General features: G+C 35.1%; 1 long non-coding RNA gene across 8 annotated transcripts; it reads right to left on the bottom strand.

The window, feature by feature from the left end:
* Positions 1 to 1,417: 1,417 nt before the first annotated feature.
* On the bottom strand, positions 1,418 to 15,272 carry LOC135154682 (uncharacterized). 8 transcript variants are annotated; one of them, XR_010294034.1, is made up of 4 exons: positions 15,081 to 15,248; positions 13,993 to 14,111; positions 8,902 to 9,019; positions 1,418 to 3,826 (listed from the first exon to the last, which is right to left on the bottom strand). It is a non-coding gene; the product is annotated as an uncharacterized LOC135154682 (long non-coding RNA). The 8 variants fall into 8 exon arrangements; XR_010294035.1 differs by lacking the exon at positions 13,993 to 14,111 and adding an exon at positions 13,639 to 13,774; XR_010294038.1 differs by lacking the exon at positions 15,081 to 15,248 and adding an exon at positions 14,764 to 14,897.
* Positions 15,273 to 16,508: the final 1,236 nt, after the last annotated feature.

Genomic DNA, 16,508 nt, shown 5'->3' with positions numbered 1-16,508 from the left:
TCCATCAGAAATCGATTGTTCAATTTTTAACCAACACTTACCAAACGTTTGGTCGTATTCTGTCCACTATATACATTTTGGCAATTGCTCAACTTATACAGGCAATTAATGAAATCATGCATACTCGGGCGATTCCCAAAGTTCGGTCGAGGGTATATAAATTATGTTCAGTATTTGCAATGATTGTTTCAGATTCATAAAAGTCACAATTCAAGACGATGTTTAAAATGTCGGGCGATTCCCATAGTTCGGTCGCGAGTATATTTTCAGTATTTGCAATTATTGTTTCAGATTCATAAAAGTCACAATTCAAGACGATGCTTAAAATGTATTTAGATCAATAGGATATTTAAAAACAATGAAAATAAAAACAATATCATGCTGTGATCACTTACCCAGAAGAGAGCTCCGGCCGGAGCTCTCTGGGTTAGTGATCAACCAAAATAATGGTTGACTGACCACGCGTCAAGATCCTGTTCAATTGGTCATTTTGGTTTAATATTGAATTGTGTAATTTCATGGTTTCGATAAAGGTTAGCTTCATAGGCAGGACAATTTGATAAAGTGTAAAGAAAGGAACGACAAAACCAAAACACAACAACTTGTACACATGTTTCATCTTGGTTTGAAAATTTGTTTAATCGGCTGCTCACAAAGTTAAACAATACCTTTAAAGCAAATTATTTTTGTAAGGAAAGTGGGTAACTCGTTGGCTACGCTGCTGGTTTAGCCAACTTGATATACCATCGATGTTTTCTCTCAGTCTTCTTTCTCTTCACTGAGGAAATTGGAATCTTTGGCTGGAGACCAATAATGCTCATCTCTTTTTTTTCCCATCACCACCACCATCATCATAATCATCGTCATAAACATCTTCATTATCATCACCATCATTATCGTCATCGTCACTATCATTAATGTAATAATTATCATTGTCATATTCATCGTCACCATCAATATCATCATCATCACTGCCATCGTCATTGTCGTTGTCATAATGATCACCATCAGGATAATCATCATCATCATCATCATTATCACCACGGTTGCGTAAAACATACCTCATGTTGGTTAGGGGGAACATAATTATATGTTCTTTCTAGGTAAATGGATACATTTCCACACAACACGGCATAAACTGACACTTTTGGGTAGTTTATCAACACACATTCATACTCCCTCTTAACCCAATATTATATTTTGGAACATAGTATCATAATGGGATATATACTGGAAATATTTCTTCCTGCTACTATGAAGAATAAATTTTCCACAATTGAATTTCATTTTTATTTTCAAATTAATTTTCCTTTTCTTCTTCAACGACACTTAGATAATAATCAACAATTAAAAAAATAATTCCAATAATTTCTATATTGTTGAAAACATGAGAATGGCATGAGAAAAATGCTGAATGTTTCTACTTTTACATATTCATTTATTTCTTCATAAAACATATTCATAGCTTGAGATCATTAAAATTTGACAATAGTCAAAATGTTTCTCTGAAAACAAACTAGTTAAAATGACTACATCAGTAGGCATACTCAGCTGGGTTCAACTAAAATGTCTAGCCATATTTTTACCACATAGTTAAAAAATGCAAAGTGGTAATCGAATGTGACTATGTATACTAGTTGAAAAAATAAAACAAAACAGATAAACCCATAGCAGGTAACCTTGCAATCTAGTCACTTTTAACTAGTTTGTTCTATGAGTTTCCACAGTGAAATAACTCTTCATAGGAATAATAGCTCCATGATATTACTGATTACAAGCTAGTTCTCCTATACCTCTCTTTATTAACGCCTGTTGTTTAAAGTCCATGCAAGGGCATTATATACTTAACACAAAAAACTTGAACTTTTAAGACTATAACATAAACTCTAATATTATACTGTAACTGCAATGTATAGATGGCTGAATGTTTGCTACAGCCATTGCTCAATGTAGGTTTCTTATCATTTGTCTAAGGTATAGTCCAAAGTACCTGATACTGATATACAAACAAATGATAATGATATCAAGTGTGTATGAAGCCACTCAAAAATTAGGTTAAATTAAGAAACTCCCACCTCATCTCAACACAATGTCACATATATATATTTTATATTAATGGGTGGTGTAAGCTGAATATAAGTTACATACAACCTCACACACAATGTGCTGAGGTTATAAATCAGATTCCAATCATTTTTATTACCATAAAATTAAGTTTGAATGTGATATTTTTTAATTAGAATGCTCGATTAATTGTTAAGAAAATTTAAATGGTTAAAAAGGATTCACTGCTATGATGTTAAGATCTGACAAATTATATGCAGCACAAGAAAAGATGTAGTTGTTCACAGTTTTGCTTTTCTTATAAAGAGCTTTATAAAACACCACACAGCTGTGTTAACTGAAATATAGTATTAAAATACTCACTATATATTTCAAACAAATTGAGTATAATTCCCTACAGTTCATGACTTTAATCTTTCTCTACCTGTCTGATAACAATTGTTTTTTACATAAAATATAGTATGCTTCTCATCTTTTATATTCAAATGAGGTAGACTCTTCTTATCATTGTTTGTAGACTCCTTGGTTAATAGTTGCCTTTCATTGAGGAATACAAGATAGACTTTAAACCTTTAAATAAGATATGCTGATAAGAATTGTATCATGCCATTGAAGTAGTCTTTAAATAAGGGCAATTAAAGGGGAAACGTTTACTGCTTTTATTTTACCATTCATAAATCTCTAAGCAATCAGAAATGGTTTTGATTACAATGGCAACTTTACAGAAACACATAATCAAGTAGTCACTGACAGAAATTAATGTATTTCTTGTAATACTCAGTGACGTTATTTAAATACTCAGATAACCTTTGAGGTAACTGCATATTTTTTCTTCATTTAAAAAAATACTGTATACAGACCTGGTTTCTTGATTAACAATGAGCAAAACAGAATAAAGAGAAATCAGTTAACTGTATCATAATCAAGGTCCCTAGCTTTTTCATAAAACTTGTATCAATTGCAAGTTATAACCTGACATGTTAAAAAAAAAATCTCAACGAAGATAGCAATTAAAAACATAAATATTACGTTAATAACACATTTCTTTGCAAAGTGATCATTCAAATAAGCACACGGAATGAAATAATTTCAAAGTTGCACAACTGAATTACTGGCCTTGACTAACAGGGTTGACAACCTTATATGTAGACAAAGTTCATTGATCCTTTAAATGAGATAAAAGCAATCAAACTCATTAAGATAAGCCAGAACAGGATAAAAGACACTGTTTTGTCCCCTGTAATCATCACTTATTTTGGCATGATTACTTCATTCTCTATACTGTCTACAAGAGGATGCTGGAATATTTAATTGGTTTCAAAGTTTTCACAAATTTAAAACAAGGACTATAATGATAAAAAATTGAATTTTGCTAAATATTGTCTAAATCTGAAATCAAAATTCAAGAGGGTCTCGTGAAGTTTCTTATAAATCAGTGTACTGCAGTTACACAGACTAATCACTTGCAAGGGATCTTTGGCTCTTACAAACAGGTAAAAGTGTGATCCTGATCAATGCTACCAATTTTCATTCTTCTGAATAGAGAGAAAAACAAATCCATTATGATGAAAACCTACTCTAAAACAATATGAATATTGAAATTACTGTTGATTTTTTACAACTTACAAAACTGATTAAACAAGTCTTTCTGATCTGCATTTTGAGATTGCGTAGCTCTGAATATCTCTTTTTACAGTTCTCTCTGTCTGCTACTGTAATCCTTAGGACATGGTATTGTGATGAAGGTACTTGAACTGATCCCCTGGAAGAGGTATAGAAAATAGAACCAAAAAAGTATTTATTATAACTGGATGAAATCTAGAAACTTTCTTACACCATTTCAAAGCGGAGTGATAAACCATCACTGCTAAACCAAAGTTAAACTATGAATCTATTTTATCAAGACTGCATTACAGAGAATTTTGTTCAACAATGACCTTGGTCAGCATGAAAAATGTATGACCATTGGGCTTGGTCTTGATAAATCTAATACATGTTCAAGTGTACAGTACAAGATTGGGGTTGTTCCCAGCCATTAATCTATCATCAAGTTTACTATGTGTGCATACATGGGTCAAGAATGTGACCTCAAGGAGTACAGAATTGACCTTTTGTCTGGACCAGTTTGATTAATTGACCTATCATAACAGTCTTCCCCTATGAGTGTTGTCTGAGGAAAGTAAGAATTTAGGACACAGCAATCAGCTCCATTTGACTGAGATTTCACATTATCCTTCTCAATTCTGATCAGAGAAATCATCCAAGTAAGAACAATCTATTGATTATTCATAAAAAAAAAGTAATTAGCAGGCTACTAATAGGTTTAACACATTAACTATTTATTTTGTATTTATTGTCTGGAATGAGAAATGTTGCATTCTGATACTTTTCGAAACTGAATTTGATTGCTTCTTAAACATGCGTTATTTCCATTGTGGTAAACCTATTGTGATTCAATGGAAAGCTTCCCAATTATTTTTATATCTGCCAGAAATAAAATATTCTCTCTTATTTCACATCATAGAATACAGATTGCATATCACCTGTGTTGTGCATGAAAATTATATGGAGAGAGAGAGAGCGAGGGGGTGAAAATTTGTGAAAACTACAAATATAGAGTAATAGGAAAAATTGAGGAATAGATAGAACAAGACAGATTGGTAAGCAAACAGTATAAGACAGAAGAGAAGACACAGATGATATGTTATTAAAATCTGTTACACTAAACCTCTCACATGAATCTACCCTTGGACGTAAATGGAATAGTCTAGCAGCCTGTACCTATTCCTACTGAAATAGTAGTAATAATAGTACTGGTCATGTGACCTTGGCTATTCCATTAGTTTTTAGAGGAGAAGTAAGCAATGTTGGCATTGCCTATAGGGGATCATTGATATGCTGCAGATCAGGGGTGTATTTCATGACACAATTTGGCAGTGATTTTCATTTACAATTGTTAAAAGCTACTGTGATCCTTGCATCTGATTGGTCAAGAGCATTTAATCTGACAAAATGCTTTATGAAATGCATACAAGAGTAGTTTGTCTTCTGAAATTCATTACCATATCTGGTCAAATAAGGCTGTGCTTCAGGCCTGCTCTCCCAATTTTTTTTATTTTTATTTTAATCTGATTTAGGCTAAAAACTAGGATTTACAATTAATCAAAATGTTGGTTCAAATGCTATTCTGCCAGATTGCATTGTTGGAGACGAGTCAACGAACTGAGTTGAAATGCTGAGTATAATTAGTCCAGTATTGATCCATTCCTATACACACTCAAATCTTATTATCACTCATCTGTTGTCTGTCAATATCCAAACAATGCAATGTGAGAGGGTGAAGAGAGAGAAAGGATGGGGTTTGAGGATATACACTAGCCGGTTCCCACACTCCATAGCAGATAATTAATGAGACTAACTATAGACCATCTCCACAGGAATGCAACAAACATGTTCACATTTGAAAGTTACAAGAGGAAAATGAAGGAATTTAATTTTTAAGTTATATAGTATGTCATTCCAATAATAAAATAGCTTTAGTCTGATTATATACTAGTAGAGTGTATGAAGATTACGCTTCAAGATCTGTTGTGTTAAATACTGTCCTGATATAGTAGGCACAGATCTATCTACAAAAACAGGGAATTTTGTATTTGATCTAAAATTTGCAGAAAAAGAACTGCATTTATACAAGATATACAATATCAGGGAGTTGAGATAAATACTAAACCGATCCATTACATAAGAATTAAATACCCTCCTTTGAATCTCATAATACAATTTTTTTTAAATCATCTGATAATTCCTTTGTGTATGCATTGATTTATAGATGTATTTGATAATCTACTCATTCACTTTTTCTTTTATTATTCATTCAATTACACATTATTTTGTGTTTTATCTATCCATTAGTAATTTGGGAGGTGTTGTAACTAATTAAGATGCATGAGTAATCTTGGAGTTGTAAGATTAAGCCAGGCCTCACTGGTGTATCACGTGAGTTTCTGATGACCTGACAGATCATTAAGCTTGACATCTATCTTGTAAAGATAGATGTCTTAAAGGCCAAGTCTAGACAACAACAAATAATAATAATAAGTTGAATCTATGGAGTTTCTGCATTTAAAAGTGTTTGAATCACTTCATCACACAGTGAGTCTGCATAACAGGCAATAAAACAAACCAACTAGTTTTAGGAGAACGGTGTCTTTCACATCCTACACAGTAACTGTGTAACACATGGGTGGAGAGTTAGTCTGCAGGCACAGACCCTCATTGGAACTTTGATCAACAAGTGTGCCTCCACGCAAAGACTAGCACATACAAAACTTGCTGTTCCAATACTGAGCGAGAGAGCCTTCAGTACACAAGGCATGAGTAGGCTGCACATTCAGACCCTTAACTCGAGTGAAGGGTTTGCCCAGCAGACTAGTGGAGAGTGGCAAAGAGTGGATTTATGCCTTGCCAAAGGATGCTAGACCACAGTGAGATTTGAACACAAGCCCTCTAATAACAAGGAAAGTCAGAACCACTACTCTACACAGCTCATCTAGATAATAGGTGGTTTCAGACCGCCTCGAAGTTCGCCAGTTCCAGGTATTCTCTGATCGGGAAATTTACCCCGATCAGAAAATACCAGGTATTTTGGCGGTCTGAAAGCAAACTACGCGTAATATCCCCGAAAGAAAATACCCGATAAATAGTAGGTACTTGGCGAAATTACGAGAACTTTCGCGGGGATTTTTCCAAGGTCGTGGGTATTTTGGCGGTCTGAAAGCAAATTACGGGAACTTTTAGCCCAGCGTGTCGTTGGGTGCGGCGCCGTGCATGGGTTGCTGCTGGGCTAGTGATTTTGAATTTCGCGCCTTGCTGCTTATCAGACCATACTGCGCATGCTCGTAACTTCAGGAACTTATCCCGAAGGGTATGTTTCAGGGCGGTGTGAATGCAGGAATAATTAATGGGTATTTTTCAGCCTAAAAAAGTTCTCGTAATTTAACGGGGATTCTTGTGATCGAGGCGGTTTGAAACCACCTAATGTCAGTCATCATAGATTATAAAAAAAAAGAAATTTATTGAATAGGTCCTATAGGTAGCATGACACATGGGGCATTACTGACACATTGGATAAGCTGCTTGCAAATGACTTCACAAATTCAAAAAACTCTAATTATTTGATGGATTTTTTATCAAACCTTGATCTTGGTCTCTAATTTTCTCTATATTTTCTGCTTTTATTAAAAATAAAAACAACTTATTGTGAGGATGAGCTTCCCCTTAAAATAACTGAGACCACTGACCAATAATGCATATAGCATTTCCATTTATTTGAAAGCAGGATAAAATAGCATTGTAGATTAAATGCCTTGCTCATGGGCATAGGTGCCGCGGCCAGGGATCGAACCCGGACTTTCTTTGTATAGCCAGGCACCTTAGACCACTCAGCCACAGCACCTCCTAACTTTAAAATATAAAACTGTTTATAATGTTGATCGTCTTTAAATTTCCCACTTTCTTATTGCGCAATCTGACCCATCACAACAAAGGTCAGTTCTGGCACTTGTTTGTGTAGGCTTCCACTGCGAAAGCAAATTCAAAGACGTTTCAAAACTCAATCATGTTCAATGCCGCATTCGCGCTGTCAAGGTCGTAAATTTGAGCTGATTGCGTTTACAAATGCATCTTTTTCAATGTTTAAATTTTCCTCCGAATCATGATTTGAAAGATGTTTACTTTTACGACCGGGAATAGCGGACGTTGAACATACCCTTTGTTTCTCATTAAATATGCATTTTGTAATCCTGTTTTCAATCATGATCCATGTTGCCGTTTAAATTTGGAAACCGACATTGAACACACCCTTAGAGATGATTATATTTCTGATGTGAATTAGGTTCACCCCTCCTTCAAACCATGGTCCATGTTCAAACATTGCCCCCTCTCAACTCAAAACGTTCTCACACGGATTTACGTTCTCTTCAATGCTGGTTCTATACACAGCATGTGATAATGATTCTTAACCCCTATTCAGACTAGGGAAAATCCCTTCTTGAACTTCAGTGGTTTGGGGTAAAATTGGACATACAGGGACGGTCAGAAAAAAAAATTGCGTAGTGAAGCTCTGCTCCTTATTACCTACTCATCATTAAGTGCTTATAATACCCTTTTTCTTTTCTTTTGTATAGTCAACACTATCTTTTTAATAATGTAAATCAAAATATTTAAACTACCAGTGTAAAAGAGGCTCTTTAATATATTTTTGTCAATTAATATATTGAAATAAAAAAAAATGAAGAACTTTGATTAAATTTTGACAATTAACTTTAGCTATTTGATTTTATGAAACTTCAAATAAAAAATGAAGGGGTGGCCTAATAGTATGATTTTGTTTTTACTAGTGTAAAGAGGGGTTGGCTATGACTGGGAAGGCCTAATCCTCAAGGAGGATTGAAAGGAATTCCTGGAGATGAGTGAGTGGACAAGATTTCTCTTCCTTTTAGACTGAACAAAGCCAAGTTAATGAGGATTAATTAAAATGGTTTTAGTCTCTGCAGCTGGTTCCTAATCCTGAAACAAAAACATGATAAGGTGAGAAGAAGTGTTTACAAGAGAAAGTGACTATGGCTCTGTTCATCAAAACTACAACCCAGAAAACACAATTTTTCAGTTTAATCTAAGTTGTGTTCACGCGATTTGTTGTTGGTCATAAAAATAAATGTATTTCAGAATTCAAACATATGATATGACGTTGCCATTACAATGTGATTTCTCACACATTAAATAAATAACTTTAATAAAACAAAGTTTCATCTTTTCACAATCAATTTTGATTTTTACCATGTGAGCTTTCGCCTACTCATTTCTACAGGCTTCTTCAGACCTAGGTCCATGTTCAGACTAGCGCTGACTTGCCGTAGAAATGGGGAGTATCGGCAGCGAGGCAGTCCATGAGAAACTGAAAATGAACAAATGAAAATCGGATGAATCTCTTCACGAATAAATAACTTTGTTTTGCATGTCTCCACTCCAAGATCAATAGACTTATGAGCATTGGGTGAAAACTGAGGTAGTAGTTTGCTCTGCACTATTTCCCCCTGATTTAATGTGCTGTTTAAATAATAATGCCATTAGACAGGTATCAGACTCAATCACTCTGATACCCCCTTTCTTTACATGTTTGTATCTTATGCTGACAAAAGCTCCAGAACTTATCAATCAAAGCCATTTATATACCTGTCAATTGCTGGTTTTACAACTAGTTTCCCTCTTTTAAATCTCTCAACTTTAGAGATATGAACAAATTCATTTTTTTCTTTCTTTACTCTTGCAAATCATTAGCCTATATATCTAGATAAGAGCACTCAACAATAAACGATTGTCTGTTCATAGTGTCATCATGGAGGTCTTTTACCTCCATTGTTTCATGAATGAACCATCCCTAAAGCACCAAGTCTTAATTGAGTTATACCCTCTATGAACGATAATAGGAAGTAGATTCTTGTGTAGTGTATCGGCGGTGGTTTTGCAGTCACGGTTTGTAGTCATGCATCAGATGTATAAAGGCCACCGCACACCTTACGACCCGACTGGTCTACGACTGGCTTGTGACTGAGTGAGTAGAGATGAATCGCAAGGTAGTCATAAGCCTCGACACCGCACACCTTGCGATCCGTCTGCGACTCACGCATGCGCATTATGCTTTTTGCCATAGCAACTGAGAAAATGGTGCTTACTACTGCGTATGCACGTTGTAAACCTTATAAGCGTTGTGCAACTCTGCTGTCTGATTGGCTGGAAGTTGGATTGAGCTTCCTTGCGACTTGTCTCTGACCGGTCTGCGACTTTCAAGCTGACGAGAGCTGTGACATCACATCTCCCCTCACTCAGTCGCAAGCCAGTCGTAGACCAGTCGGGTCGTAAGATGTGCGGTGGCCTTTTCTGATATTTTGTGTAACACCTAGATGGGCTACCACCTACCCCCCCCCCCCCCCCCCCCCCGATAGGAACTCAAAATATAACACACAATGAATAGGCAATGAACACAATGATTTAAATGACAGAATATTTGAACATTAAAAATAAATTCTTAAGACCATTTTTTTCTACTATTTGATGTTTTATCAATCAGAATTCCTCCCAGGTTATGAAAGGAGACATCTCTTACAGTGAAATCTAGCAGAAAAAACTGTTGGATACTTTACCATTTCTTCTGCATGAATGAATCATTTAATCCCTTTTTGACAGCTTTCAGCATTTATCATTGAGATTGAGATTGGATTTTGGTTGACTGATCATGAAATATGTGAATGTACTTTTCTTCTTTAGTGTTCACATTATATACACTAAAGGGGCATTTATACCAGGGAGTTGGGAGGGATTGCAACTATCATCCTTTTTCCGGGATGCAATGTCATGGTTTTCATCACACTTTGGGGTGTGAATATTATCTCTAAGTGGGCATTTACAAGGATGATACATGTATATCAAGTAAAGGGTCTACACAGAAAGACAAGGCTGCAATGTAGACCTTGCATGAAAATTTCTTGAAGCAAACATGAAGGAGAAAAGATTACACTGAACCCTTACACAGTCAAAGTAAACAGTATCTACTGGGATATCACAGGAAATTTGTAAGATTATGTAACAATATGAATCTTTCATATGAACAGAATGATGGATATAGTCTATTTCTTTGCTATTACCCTTAAGCGATTAGATATATGACCTGTTCAAATGTGTCATAATTATACCCCCCTCCCCGATTCTGGCCAGTCCAGTCAAAACGATCTTGAAGGGAATAGGATGATCAAATTTACCATAGGTTTCATGCCTTATGACCCCAATCCCTCAAAAAATTCTAAATGTATGACATCTGTAAACTCTTATGATTGTTTTTCAAAGGAATGTTTTTCATTTAAGAATAGTCCAAATGGAATGACTGAACAATTTTCTATCCTGAATTCCAGATGATATCATGATTGAATGGCTCTGTGAGGTTAAATATGTTTCACCCATATCATAATCTTCATCTTATTGTATTTCACCTTCCTTGAAGGGAAAGAGAATCATGGGAAGGGTTTCTGATCATATTTTTTGATAAGAAATCAAAACCCTGAAGACCTTACAGGATGCGTGAATACATTATTCATTTCACCTCTTTTGAGGCAGATTAGTATCATTACATCAATAAAGATTATTATCATAAAGTAAGCATAATGTTAGTCATGTTCTTATTTTAGTTTCACTCTGATAAACATCTTCTAGGATTGGTATACTCAGGGCTGGCAAGAGAGGGAGAGAGGGGGCAAACGCCCCAATGATTTCTTTAAAAAGTGAAAAAAAGAAGAGAAGCAGTAGAAAAAAACATGAAAAAATATTTTTTTTAAAGATAAGAAAGGTCAACAAGGAAGAAAAAGGGTATGAAAAAGAGAGATGTTGGTTGTGTTCTTCTATAATAACCTGAGAAAAAAAATGTTGTTATTCCTTTTACTTTGTTGATGGTTTGAAAATCTACGGTTTAATGAACTTGGCTGTTGAAAATTGGTATCAAGAAAAGTAATTTTCTTTTCTCTTATTCAATATACAATTTGTCATACATGGAAATACTTCCCATCAAAAGAAATTTGTAACAATCATAGATACAGCATATCAGTTATACATATCGTACAAATACAATGCAGTGTAATTATGGAATAGAGGCAAAACAAAATACAAACATAATTCATAAGTTCAACAAGTCTCTCTACCAAAAGTTTTGTCATTAATTAACAAATGTACAAGTGGAGTGAAAGGATTAAATAATTAGAACTGAGAATCTGTTATTTGTACGCCGAGTTTCAATAAAAAAAAATAATGGAGAATATAAAATTTAAATTTTAGAAGTGAAAACAAACAAACAAACAAACAAGAGTCTATATATTTCAACACTGCTTCAGTAGCATACGCGGGGGTCGGTTACTGGTGTTCAAACACCCCTTAATTTTTTTTATACCAAAAAAACCCACTAAGAATTCAAAATCCCCTCCTTAAAAAAAAAAAAAATTTGAAGACCTTTTTTTTTTTGCTTGTCAATTTTTTTTAGGGTAGTAAAAGATGTGAAATTGTTGGTGAAGACCTTTTTTTTTTTGCTTGTCAACATTTCATTCAGCTTGAACCCCCCCTTCAAAAATCCTGCGTACGCTACTGCACTGCTCAATACATGTTTTTCATGTGAAGATTTAGTTAAATATTTGGTGCATATATACTGCTCCTTTGAAATTTAATGCAGTAAATAGAAAAAAAATGCTATGCAAAACAAAAAGAACAAAGACAAAGTACTCCAGATTTTCTTAGCGGTGTAAAATGCTAGACTACTAAAAATTATTATTTATTGCGAACTAGTATATTTTGCTGGTGTAAATGGGCCAAATAAGAATTTATGATGAATTTCAGTAGAATAAAATGGGAGAACATTAGTTCTCACAATATTTACAGGTGATTACTCAACTAATGAGGGAGAGATAGAAAGAAAATACAGAAGAGGAGATAGGTGGTGGAAATAGGTGGTAAAATGGAATGAAGGAAATAGCAATCACCAAAAAATGAGAGGAAGAGAGATAGACAGAACAAAATCTGAGATAGAAATAAAAAGAGTGAGCAAGGTACAATGAGGTGATTAAAAATAATAACTACAAAGTGTATGATTTATGAAAAGAGTTTCTGCGGTATCACAGCGAGAAGGTTTCCATAGAAAATCAGCAGGCAAATCGTGTTTATTGAGAGTCATTGAATCAGAATGAAATGGCGTGATAGCTGAGAGAGAATAGAACAGATCATCGGCACCCAACTTCTTTTTAAAGGAATTATCCTCTATATCATAAATTTCACATATATCCAAAAATTCTTTATCATCAGATCAACATTGCAATCTGTTTGTATGTTCAGAAATAAAACCCATGGGTGAAGAGTGCTAAAGTGAATGTGGATTAATGCCTTGCCAAATGATGCCATTTACTTGGATTGATATGAACTTGCACCCTCTGATTACAAGTTGAGATTCAAACTATGATTATTCAACAGTGTACCTTTAAACATTCAGGAGACAAGTTGTTTGGTTCATTTATGAATGGCGGGTTCAATCCAGCCAACTGAATATATGAATACAGAACACTGTGAAAAATAAACCATGGAAGGGTTTGGGGGGGTTAAACTTTAAAAAAATAGTAGAATAACAAAGTGAAAGACATGTGGTTTTATATTTGCCAAGTAAGCAAATGCTCTTTTCATCATATTTTCTTCATTTTCACCAAAAAACCCCAACAAAATGATGGTTGTTTCATCAGAGTGGTTGGAAAAGCGGTTGAAGGAATCATATGTTTTTTCCAACAGTGGCAATCTCTCTCTAGTTTACTCTTCACACTCTAAACCATAATTGACTAACAATTGTAGACACTTGTGTGTTTACCTTCTAAAATGACCTGAATAGCGATGCATATTTAAAGAGAAGTTTCTTCTGGTTTTCTTGTTATAAAGCACAGAATGAAGCAATAGGAAAATGCAGAGCCGTGAAAGACTTGCTTTGATCTAGTGACGTACCCACTTGGATGGTGCTATCAGAACTCTGATTACTCCTCCAGAGGTGAGGAGTGTGGGAAAAGTTGACAGGATTTCGGTCTGTTTGCTAGATCACATGAAGAGGCTACAAGAATGTGAACATCTATTCATATAGACTCTTCAATACAGGAGACAATGAAAATGGAAGAGAGTGGGAGAGATATGCAGGATAAGAATAACGAATGTAGTCATGTTTATGATCATTGTATAGCCATAGGGGCTCAATCAGAATCTTATAAATGGGATTGGGACTTCAAAGGACCTCAAAATTGTTTTGCTTTTTTGTGAAAAAAAAAAGGTTTTCATTGAGGCCATCTTTATAAATAGCAGGATTACCCAAAATTCTGGAAGAGTGGTGTGGATCCCAGCAGTCAGGCTTCCAGTTCTGTGCCATTTTTACCCTTCTCATTGGTTTGTATCTGCAGTACCAATTTGGCTCAGATCTGCATATTCTTCTATTGAGGGTTTACAAGGTATCAGATTTACATTACAAGAACTATGACAGAAAAAGACATTATGAATTGAAACAAATTGTATCATATCCTTTTTTTTATATTAAAAAAGGAAAATTAAATGTGTTACAACAGAGGAAAAAAAGCATCAAAACAATAAACTTATATGAAGTCTGTCCATCCCCTAAAAAATGTAACCTGCGATCCAATCGTACCATGCCAATTAAAGAATGCATTCTACAGTACTTGGTCAGAAAATCTTTTCCTAAATTCTTGAGCTCACTTGTTGAAGTCAAATACTTGCATACTGTCTGAGTGAAGTGTTTATTATGCTTCTTCCATCCTACTCTGTGTACACTTGTCTGAGTCGTTGATTGAAATTCATAAAATGCAAACAAAGCTCTTCTTTTCTATATCTTTAGAATAGTTTGCCCTCCTTCATTTCCTGATCTTGTTCCTTCTCATGGTGTCAAAGACAAATACAACTAAATGTGCATACAAGTGAATGGCATCACCATTATTTATGCTCTATAAATTTCCTATTCCTCAAACTGAGATTTCACATTGACTGGATCATCAAAATAAAACTTGTTCTTGTCTCAATACCATATGGAGGGACCTAATTGATAACAATTTTTCACATTCATATACTCACCTGAGCAATATTGGCCGGGATAAATTCTCAAAGTTACCAACATACAAGTATGGTATGATTGGTGGACGAGATGCAAGATTTAATTCCGCTAGTTCACATTGTAGGAATATCTCTGCAAACGTTTTTGTAATCTCAACAAGTAGCATGTATTTTCTTTTGGTGTTCTGAGTTTTAGAAAACAAAGTATAGGCCTTTAGGCCTATCAACACTGTACATTTTGATGTTTGATGTAAAATGTCTAAGTTATCAGGTGGAAGTTTAAGCAGGATTGTAACCACAAGGGGCTAGCAATTGATCAGAAAACCTACAATACATACCCTTACAGTGAATATAAAAAAGTTCCATAACACTGTCCTTTGGCAAGGCAAAACTGAATAAACTGAACAGTTTTGAGTGTGACACGGTTGAAGAAAGACTATAATTTCCTTCAACTCTTTAGAAGTTTGAATGTACAAATCTGTGAATAAAAAAATATGAATGGTGATGTCCTGTATGGAAAAAATGCCCCCAGATAATTCTCTTTTTAAATGTCTCATTAGGCAAAGATATTTGTGCATGGTCCATTGCTTATTACACAGCTAACAAAATATTGTATAGCACCTGTGATGAGGTCAGATTTAGTTTCAAAAGAAAAACCCTTATTGCATACTTTGCAAAACGTGGATTAATATATAATACAAGACTGATGTAATCATGTTTATGCTTCATACATTTGGTGTTTCCGATGTTCTTGCAGAGTCTGGCACCGTTAGACCATGGAGCTATTATAGCTCCATGGTTAGACTCTGCTCAATGCTTTGGAATTGTGACCAAGTTTCATAATACAGTCTGCATTAGTAGACTAGCTCAGATCATTGAGAATTATCTCAGACCCCTGTTTCATGTAAATACCAGACAAGAGTCTGATCTCACACCTGCAATTCTGGAAGTAGTTTGAAGATCTGTAACCTCTGTTACACCAAAGAATACATTGTATATGTGGTAACATGGTTATATGTGACATAGGAAAGTAATATCGTTTCTCAAGTCTAAACATAGGCCAACTTAAGATTGCCTTCAGACGTGACCTGAGACTAGTACTATCAGAGGGGGGGGGGGGGTATTTCTGGCCTGTGTCCCCCCTTTAAGATTCATAGTCAGTATTTTTAAAGTAATTATTTTGTTCATCACGAGTGTGCCCCCCTTCCCTTTGAGAGTCGCACCAAAATTTGATAATGGGAATGTGGCGTTTTTTTATTGAAAACTTTTTTTTTGCTTGTCAAACTTTCCTTTGGAAAATGTGCCCCCCCCCCCCCCATTTTGGAAAATCCTGGATCTGCCCCTGGATAGATGTGTGTGTGATGGGTCTTACTTCTCAAGTATGATCTTTTAATTGAGTGACCTGAGACTACTATCAGAGGTAGATAGATCTGTGTGTGACTGGGTCTTCTCAAGTTTGATCTTTTAATTGAGTGACATGAGACTACTTTCAGAGGTAGATAGATCTGTGTGTGACAGGGTCTTACTTCTCAAGTTTGATCTTTTAATTGAGTGATCTGAGACTACTATCAGAGGTAGATAGATCTGTGTGTGACAGGGTCTTACTTCTCAAGTTCGATCTTTTAGTTGAGTGACCTGAAACTACTATCAGAGGTAGATAGATCTGTGTGTGACAGGGTCTTACTTCTCAAGTTTGATCTTTTGAGTGATCTGAGACTACTATCAGAGGTAGATAGATCTGTGTGTGACAGGTCTTACTTCTCAAG

The sequence above is a fragment of the Lytechinus pictus genome, chromosome 7, assembly GCF_037042905.1.
Source record: "Lytechinus pictus isolate F3 Inbred chromosome 7, Lp3.0, whole genome shotgun sequence".
Taxonomy (NCBI): domain Eukaryota; kingdom Metazoa; phylum Echinodermata; class Echinoidea; order Temnopleuroida; family Toxopneustidae; genus Lytechinus; species Lytechinus pictus.
This window is presented reverse-complemented; position numbering and strand designations above follow the sequence as displayed.